The sequence below is a fragment of the Primulina tabacum genome, chromosome 5 (genome assembly GCF_025594145.1).
Source record: "Primulina tabacum isolate GXHZ01 chromosome 5, ASM2559414v2, whole genome shotgun sequence".
In the NCBI taxonomy this organism is placed as follows: Eukaryota; Viridiplantae; Streptophyta; class Magnoliopsida; order Lamiales; family Gesneriaceae; genus Primulina; species Primulina tabacum.
The window spans coordinates 35722536-35731222 of record NC_134554.1 but is presented as its reverse complement, the minus strand read 5'-3'; positions in this window follow the sequence as shown (position 1 = coordinate 35731222).

Genomic DNA, 8687 nt, shown 5'->3' with positions numbered 1-8687 from the left:
GGAGTTATTTCAATATTTATTTCATAATTAATAGCGGCCAAACCAATTGCTATTTGAATTTATTAACTTGGAGTTGGAATCATGATTATTGTTTTACCAATTTTTATTTTTTATAATTTGAGCTATATTTTATATTTAAAAGACATTATATTGTCATTATTTTTTAATCAATTTGAATATATGTTCTAATATTTTGGATTGTTTTTTAAAATATTAACCGACCGCATATGACATTTCAGTTTGAATTTTTTTTTAAATGTAAATTCGCACAGTGATCTCCCCTAATTATATGTCTTTTTGTGGTTCATATGTCCACGTGACAAAATCAAGTGAATATAAACAGATTATGCAATAACTGCGGATTTAAAATAATTCAAAGTTTGAAATATCTAATCACATACTGTTCAAAAATATTAGTATATTCAAGAAAGAAACGATCAGAGCATATGATAAAATCAAACTTTTTTGCAAACTCTATCTAGAGCGGTCAGAGTTGTAACCGTTTGATGTATTATTTTATCGGCTCGACTATTGTTCTCCTTAAATTAATGTACTAATTCAAGAAAACTAAATAAAAAATATTTTGAAAATAAGAAAACTTAGCGTCAGGTAATAGCTTAGTGAAGATGTCAATAGCTTGTTCTTCCGTTGAGGTGTACTCCAGTCGAAGATCTTTTTTCATTACATTATTTCAAATGAAATGATGTCTAATGTCAATATACTTGGTTCGAGAATGTAATACAAGATTTTAGGTTATTGATGTGACATTTGTATTGTCACAGAAGATTGTGGACTCAACAGATTGAATTCCATAATATATTGATTGTTGTTGAATTCATAGTAGTTGTGAGCATCAACTCCTAGTGGCTACAATTTCATCCATTGATGTAGCGATTGATGTTTGCTTTTTACTTAACCGGTAGATCAGCCTATCTCCTAAGAACTGACATGATCCACCAGTGCTCTTCCTATTAATTTTGCAACATGCATAATCTGCATCTGAGTAGCCAATGAGGTTAAAACTTGAGTTTTTGGGATATCAAATACCTATACATGGAGTATTATTAAGATATTTAAGTATGTGTTTAGCTATAGTGTAATGAGATTGGCCTGAAAACGAGAATATAAACAAACATAGGGATGGTAATGGGGTAGGTTGGGGGGATGTCTTTACCATCCCAGCCTCAATACTTATTTTTTTCTAATCGAGGATTCTCCATTTAATCCCCATGGTGATTAAGTCTCACTGGACTCCCATATCCGATTTTATCTAATCGACTTGGAAATTCTCATCCCGACTTTGTGGACATTAAATCTTCATCTTAGTATTCATCATCGCTTCAAATAATATAAAAAAGGTAACAAGGTGGTCAGATTTGTCATCATCTTCATCATACCTGAGTGAATTAAATCATTATCATCGTCATCGCTTCAAATATCAGTTGAATTAATCAAAAAAAAGTCTTCAAATTCACTTAAAGAATATTGATACAACAAATCATACTAACTTTTGTAAGTCGTGGTTTAAATAATCAAAAAAGATGAAATCACATAATTATCATGAGGCGATGTGTTGGATCATGAACGAGATTTGAATATTATGAAATCGGGTTTTTTTTGTTAATTATTATGAAAAGTCATTATTATTTTATTATTATTACTAATGATATTATTATCGGGGGCCACTTTGCGGGTTCGAGGATGGTGATAACATTCTCATACCCATCACTTATTTACTTCGAGAATTTGAAAAATATCCAAACCCGTCCCATTTTGGGTTTTCTCGGCGAGGGTCCCAAACCTGCAAGGAAAATTGTCATCCTTAAAGAAATCGTGAACATTATGTTTGGTGAGATAACGATCAGATATAGAAGTGATCCAGTTAATCTTCTGAACATTGTTATGTCTACTTGAATTGTCCATTCTCATCTAATTTGATTGATGAGCTCATTTGGGTAGCAGCAACTAAGCAATTCTTCATACCAAACTTCTTGAGTAGATTTTAGTGTACTTGGTTTCACTGATGAAAATGTCAATTTCGAGCTGCTTGACTTGCAATCTAAGAAAGAATGTAAGTTCTCTCATCATGTTCATTTTGAATTTTTCCCGCATCAGCTTGGAGAATTTCACATAACTTGGGATAGTGGAACAAAATATTATGTCATCAACATAGATTTGCACGATATAAATCATGATTACCCTTAACAAATTTAAATAAAGTTTTATTAACATTTCTAATCACAAAGTCATGGTCAAGCTAATATTTAGATAATGTATCATACCATGCACGAAGAGCTTGCTTCAAACCATATAATGATTTATCAAGTTTATAAACATAGCTAGGATAGATGTGACTAACAAAATCAGGAGTTTGTTCAACATAAACTTTTTATTTAGTAGACCGTTAAGAAATGTTGACTTAATATCTATTTGATAAAATTTAAAATCCTTGACGGCAACAAATGAAAAAAATATTCTAATAGCCTCAATTCTAGACACATGAGAAAATGATTCATCAAAGTCTATTCATTCTTCTTGTCTCTATCCTTGAGCTATAAGTTTGGCTTTATTTTTTTACTGTTGATCCACTTTATTCCTAAATACACATCTAGTTCTAAGGACACCCACATTGGTGCATTAATGGGTGATTATTAACACCCATTAATATTCATGCACCAATGTGAAATGAGTTAATGTCAAACTAGAATATAATGTCAAACTAGCCGTTTAAATAAAAGAGTCCAACATTTTTTTCATTTTTTAATAATATTTTAATGAATATTGAAATTAAGTCATTTTTAAAATAATAATACTATTTATTTATAATAATATTTGTTATAAAATTTTAACAAAAATAGAAAGATATTGAATTAATTAAAATAAAAAAAAATGAGTAAGTGGACAGTGGGACCCATAAATAATGAAAGTTGATATTAAATGAATGTGAGTGTGTGTTAATAATGGGAAAATGTTAATGTAATGAATATGTGGCTCGTGGACCCCATAATTTTTGAGGAGATGGAAAGTTAATAATATAGATTAATGTGGACGAATGCGGATGCCCTAATTACATGTTGATGAGATGTCCGAGGAACAAGGTGTCAAACCTTACTTTTCTCAAATTGATTATATCTTGCATGATATCAATCCATTTATAATATCATGAGACTTCATCTATTTTTTTAGGTTCAAGTTGAGGGAAAAAAAGCGGCATGCATGAACTCATATATCATTTGTTTTCTAGTTCTAAGAGAAGCGGTCGGACTACTGATGACCAGCTTGAGTAGATTTTTTTTATTCCACCGGAGACTTGGTCCAAATGAATTTGTATCTTTTTGTTCCACGATTTGATATTAATTTTCAACGTTCTTCTCTTGAGTTAATTCTGGCTTGTGATCAACAGTTGGCTCAACTTCTTCAGCGGCATGATTTTGTGCAGTTCTTCATGGACAATTGGACTTGCCTTAGGAATTATTTCAGTCGTTTTTCTCTAATCTATCTCGTGATCACTGCTAGAATCAATGTTAGTAACATCTAATCTATTACATAAATAATGTATATTGCACATATTATTATCATGAAAGATATAGGATTTCATCAAATACAACATGCACCGATTCTTCAATGGTTAAGAGTTCTATATTTATAAACCTTATATGTTTTACTAACAGAAGAATAGCCTAGAAACACATCATCATCAGATTTAGCATCAAAAGTGGTTAGACGTGTTTTACCATTATCGTGAATGAAACACTTATAATCGAGTACTCGAAAGTATGAAATTTCGGGTTGTTTGTCATTTCAGATCTTGTAGAGGGTCTTTCCGCGATTCTTGTTAATCATTGATCTGTTATGTATGTAGCACGTAGTGTTCACGACTTATGCCCAAAATTTTTGAGAGATACTAGATTCAGCTAGCATGGTTCGAGCCGTTTCTTTAAGTGTCTTGTTCTTTTTCTCAGCAACTTCATTTTGCTGAGATGATCTAGCGGTTAAAAGCACATGATTAATATCATTCTTCTAGATAGGTTGATGGGAGTCTATTGGTAAATCCAGTTCCTCTGTCGCTCCTTATCTATATACCACTGAAGTTATCACATTTTGTAATCTCTTAAGAATCTTGATAAGCTAGGCATTGGTCTGATCTTTAAAAATTAGAAAGATAACTCGTATAAATCTTGAAAATTTTTCGATGATCGCCAATGTGTACTTCTTTCACCCTAGGATCATTATGGGTATTGGACCAAAGAGATCCATGTGAAGAAGTTCCCAAACATCGAGTTGTTGAGTTACTTCTTTTGTTCTTGAATGTTGATCTGACATGTTTATCTAATGACATACAAAGAAAACTTTATCTTTAGTAAAATCAATGTTCGGTAACCCCGAGTCTAATTTTTGTCTCTTAGTCCGGTTAGCATAATGTCACCATTTGTAGATCTAAATGTGCATGTGTGCTTGTGAAACTCAACAGAGTAACCATTAATATATAACTGACTAATACTAATCAGATTTATCAAATATTTTCAACTAATAATACATCATTAGTAATTATCTTGTCCTGGATAATCTCACCCCCACCCACAACTTTACCCTCTGAGTTATCATCGAACGTGATTCTTGGTCTTTGGTAATCAATGACTTCAAACAACAACTTGACATCACCGGTCATATGTTTGGAGCAACCACTGTCCAAAAACCACATTGATTCTTTGATGATATTATTTTTGAGGCCTGCAATTAATCAAACAAATTTTTAGTACCCAAAACTAGTTGGGTCATGAACAGATTAACCCCTTCGGGACCCACAATTGAATTAGTTTAACCATCCTACTTGTGTATGTATCCAAAATAGTGTGAGTATGTGCAAAACCACGTGATGTATGATATGTTGTTTCTCTCACAAAATGTTGTTTGAGTTATCCATCCTTCCAATTTTATTTGTATCTATTTTGAACATGCTTGCAATTATAATAACGGTTAAGTTTTCCCTTCACAGAGTAATGTCTGATTGGACTTGGCTTTTTGCAAAGCCATTTTGAGCTGATGTAATCAGCTTGACTTTATCTTTGTTAATGTTCATATATTATGCTAGACTGGACAAAATATTATTTTGTATTTGTCTTTGTCTAGATACGATTGAGTACCCACCTCAGAAGAACTACACCCATTGTTGTCAAACTCTAGCTCAATTTTGTCACCGGCTGGTTTCTACAACCCATGTATTGTTGCTTGAAACACTCTTCGCATATCATCATTTTCAACCGATGGCTGATTGACTTTCACAGTTAGACTGTCAAGTTCTTTTTGCTGCGAGCAGGTAGAGTTACTTGACTTATCTGTTTAGATTTTATTTTCTGTTTTGGCTTCCTCAAATAATTGCGAAAGTTTTTTATACTCATCTACCATGCTATGTAGTGCCATGACAAGATCTTCTTGTGTAAACTCATCAGAATCGAAATCAAATACCATATCATCATTGACATTCTCCATATCAATATATCTCTGACTCAACATCTGTCATAAGACACTGAACCTTCTTAGCATCACTCTTGCTAGTTGAGGTTTCTTAACTTGAGATCTGAATCCGAGTTAGACCATTTGTTCTTACTTTATTAAGAAATTATCACTTTTTGGTCTTTCATTTTCTTGTAGGATCTTCTTCTCATATTTGAACCATCTTTTCTTGAAAGGCTTCTTATCATCTTTCTTTGCCATTTTGCAATTTGTAAAAAATAACACTTCTTTTCATAGTTAAAACAAGTCTGATTATCATCAACTTGATCATTTTTATGATAAGAGTTGAATTTATACTGATTTTTTCTCATAAATTTGCCAAAAAATTTAACAAATAACGACCATGCTTTATTGTTTATCTGATTAACAGATTTTCTGATGGAAGCTTCTTCACTAGAGGCTGAAGTTGAAGTTGTGACAACTAAAGTTTTGGTAGGTTGTGAAGTGGATGACTCTTTTTCTGTTATGATTCCTAGATCGAACTCATGTGCTTTCAAATATGTAAATAGGTCATGCAGATCGAGTTTGTTGAGATCTTTGGACTCCTGCATGGCCACTGTCTTTACATCTCATTCTCTGGACGATGCTCTCATAACGTTCAAGCAAGTTTATGGTTAAAGTATTCTTTACCAAGTGATGCAAGTTCAATAACAATACTTCTAAATCGTTTATCAAACTCATTGAGATTCTGACATGGGTTTATCTTGACATTATCAAACTTCTGGATAGTCATAATCAGCTTGTTTTCTTTTGTTTGATCATGCCCTTATAGAGTTGGGTCAGCTTCTCATGTATCTTTTTGGTGGTTGAACATGTCTTGATGTTGCTGAACTTATTCTTGTGAAGGGTCTTGTTGTAACGTACCGTAGTTTTTCTACTCAAAATTTGCGGAAAATTAAAAATTTTCTTAAATAAACGTGAACATTCAAATTCGATAAAAGAAATAAATTGTACGTCTCACAAGTTGTTGCAACCAAAAGATTTGAAATTTAAAGTTCGACAAAAATATTTGAACATTTTCATAAAACTAAAACTTGGCGGTCCTCGGGTCTAGCCTCCTACTAAGTCCAAGCCTGCCCCTTGGTCACCACCTCCAGTCTCCTCATAATCATCCTCACCTGCATCGATCAAGTCTAGTGAGTCTAAAGACTCAACACGTATAAACTGGGAGTAACGAATCATACGTAATAAAACCACATTCAACTTTAAAATAGAACATACATAATTGAAACTTGAACTTACACTAAACATGATCATACGTACATAACTTAGACGTGCCATAACGTGAAAACTTTCATAAACGTACTTGCTTACTTGTATATACATAACATACATGAACTTCATTATTTTGCGTAGAGGCATGTTTCAAAGCAAGTGACCCAAAACATAATCGTCTGATCAGACTAAACCGCAGTACTGAGATGACAGGGACGTATCCACTGCCACATACATGAGATCCCCGTTCATGCTTTAAAGGGCGGATTGGTCCCCGTTCATGATTTAACGCTTTCCAATCCTGATCTAAACCCGTTCATAATTTAACGGGGTGGGTTGGTCCCCGTTCATGATTTAATGCTTTCCAACCCCATACATACATTGGTCACAAGACATTTAGCATACTTAAAAAACTTGAAAATATTTTCTTGCACGTCAAACATACTTACTTGGGGTTGAGGGATTCGTTGGACTTTGATTGGGGCCGCTGCTGCACACTAACGTAATTACATGCACTTAAATTTCATAACTTAGACGTAGGTACTCGTGCTCACCCCCGAAGTAATTAAATATCTTATGACATTCTAGATCTCTCGCGACTTGACCTCGTTAAATCATCGTATTAACCCATGACATCGAACCCCGAACAATCTCTAAAATGATGTGTGAACATTTTCCAAAAATAAAAGACATGCACTTACTATTAAAACTTGAAAAGAAGAAGGAACAAAATATTTGGACAGAAGGGGTGGCGCTCGGGCGGTAACAAATTTCCGCTCGAGCGCCGAGGTTACTGGGAAGAACAATCGGACAGAAAGAATGGCGCTCGGGCGGCAAAAAGTTACCGCTCGCGCGCCGAACAAACTGGACTCCGCGACTCATAAACTTATACTCTCCAATTTCGATTACACATACAGTGATCAACGCCTCGAGACTCATCCTAGGACACTATGATCCATACTCGACTCCATAAAAATGTCCCAAACGTCAACGCATTCCAAACGAGCAACAAATCCGTAAACTCAAATTTTGACACCAAAATACTTCCTACGGCTTCTAGTGTATTCGAGTGCCTATCGACACTAAACGACATATCAAATAACAACCCAACATCATACTAAGCATACCTAGACGTAGCAACGATCATCCGTCGATTCCCAACGAAGCCTGCAACAATAAAATCTCGAGAGCACATCAATACATAATTTTCTGAAAAACGTAGTTTGAGCAGTCCCACGAAAAACGTCATAACTCACTCAATTTTTATCCAAATATTTCTAATTTACTGTCCAATCGAAGGTATCGAAAAGTTCTACAATTTTCGTGTTGAAAGTTTTCTCAGAATCACGACCAACAAATCGCAGTATTTAAAAAGACAGCAAAAACGAGTTTCCAGATCTAAAAATTATTTCAAAACTGATCCAAATCATTTTCTGCTCAAACGACGAACGTCATACATAAAGTTTTACGCATAAAAATAACACAACACATAATATGACGAGATCAATGCAGAAATGACAGAATATATGTGCCTTTGATGATTTGAAATACCGTAACGACGATACCGAAGCGGGAAGGAAGCGAGGTTTGATCCGGGACGACCGTGGCTCGATTTTTCTTGCACTAAAGCACACGAAAATTGCTGGAAAAGAGAAGGGAGGGGCGGCTACCTTCTTGATATGAACCCTAGGTTTCTATTCTCTCAAAATAATAAAAATCTGAATTGTGAAGTGAGTGTGTGTGTTTAGGCGTTTTTAGTGTGTGTAAAAATGTGTGCGCGTGCGTGTGATTAGTAAATTAGGGAATTAAATGGCTTAATTACATAATTAAAAATACTAATTAAAAAAAGCTAATAAAAAGGCTAATTAAAAGTTAATCCTCACTACAAGCCAAGTCCTTAATTTAAAATAAAACGCACACTTGCTAAACTTCAAAAGTTTTACAATTCTTAAACCACT